Below are 1015 nucleotides of genomic sequence, written 5' to 3' on the forward strand. Positions count from 1 at the left end.
CGGTCGCGGCTGGTGTCGGCTGCGCCCTCCCGCCAGCGACTCGGGGAGGGAGGAGTGGAAGACACGTAACCTGCCACGCCGGGAAAATCACCCCCGACGACCACCCTGCCCTTGTGGCCGCTCCCAGGGCCCCTTCCTCGCTGGCTGCCAGCGCCGTTGGGTGGGGCCTGGTCGAGGGCCGCCGCCTCGTCCACTTTGGGTCGTTACGCCGAGTGAGCACGTGCCCATCCCCGGAGAGTGCTCCGGGCTCGCCCGGGCATAGAGGACGAGCAAGGAGCAGAAAGACTCCGGAGAAGGCCCGGTACCGGCCCGCAACTGGGCGCGCCCCTATGCAAATAAGTGGGCGGGGCCCTCGTGGCGGCAGCCGGGGGCGGGGTCCGAGATGTAAATAAGCCGAGAGCCGGGCTTCTGTATGGGCGTTGAAAGTTTAGAGTGAGGGCCTGGATGTTTTCGTTTAACCTGAATCTTGGTGTCAGCTTCGGTAAAACGGGGGCCAATAATGCATTTCTGAACGGCCCTTGTGAAGCTTCACAGATAAGCGCTTGGCACGTCGCCTTAGTAATTGTTGGGTCTGCTTACCGTGCATTTCACTGCTCCCCTCTTGCAACCAGGATTCTCCTTGGCACAAATTTGGCACATCAGCACTAGGGGAGGCAGCAAGGCCCTGAGCCGGCTGCTTCAGGCTGGGGTGCAACCGCTTTACTTTAGGAATTAGTTAACTGCTGATGAAAATATTAAACCTAACCTAATCGCTGGGGGGACCCCATGTCAGGTGTGGGGCTGCTAGCCACAAACCCAGCAGAGAAAGAAGAGTCTGGCCGCCCCTAGAGGGGGTTGGTGGGAATCAGAGCCCACACCCAGTCCGTGGCAGTGGGTTTAGTTTGAGAATCGCATTGAGGGGCCCTTGGCGCACAGCAGTGAGGCCCTCCGTAAGGTCCTTTGCAAACGTAAAGGCTCTGCAGGAGATAGATGTGGCGGTCAGCCTCCATAAAGGTTTACAGCCTTAGGAAAAACC

Source organism: Echinops telfairi, unplaced genomic scaffold (genome assembly GCF_000313985.2).
Source record: "Echinops telfairi isolate 266 unplaced genomic scaffold, ASM31398v2 ScPeMD7_7400;HRSCAF=8409, whole genome shotgun sequence".
In the NCBI taxonomy this organism is placed as follows: Eukaryota; Metazoa; Chordata; class Mammalia; order Afrosoricida; family Tenrecidae; genus Echinops; species Echinops telfairi.